The sequence below is a fragment of the Mus pahari genome, chromosome 1, assembly GCF_900095145.1.
Source record: "Mus pahari chromosome 1, PAHARI_EIJ_v1.1, whole genome shotgun sequence".
NCBI classification, from domain to species: Eukaryota; Metazoa; Chordata; class Mammalia; order Rodentia; family Muridae; genus Mus; species Mus pahari.
This window is the reverse complement of record NC_034590.1, coordinates 16,965,087-16,965,292: the sequence shown is the minus strand read 5'-3', so window position 1 is coordinate 16,965,292 and position 206 is coordinate 16,965,087.

Below are 206 nucleotides of genomic sequence, written 5' to 3'. Positions count from 1 at the left end.
GCAGGTTGTCCTTTGACCTCCGCATGTGCTGTAGCACCCATGTGTTAGCTTCCTCCCATCAAATAAAAACAAAAAAACAAAACAACAACAACAAAAAAAACCTTTTTGTTCTGATGGTTTCCGTCAAAAAAAAAAAAAAAAAAAAATACTTCTACACTGGGCCCAGCTCAATATGAAGGTTAAAATAGCAGTGAGCCTTGCAGATG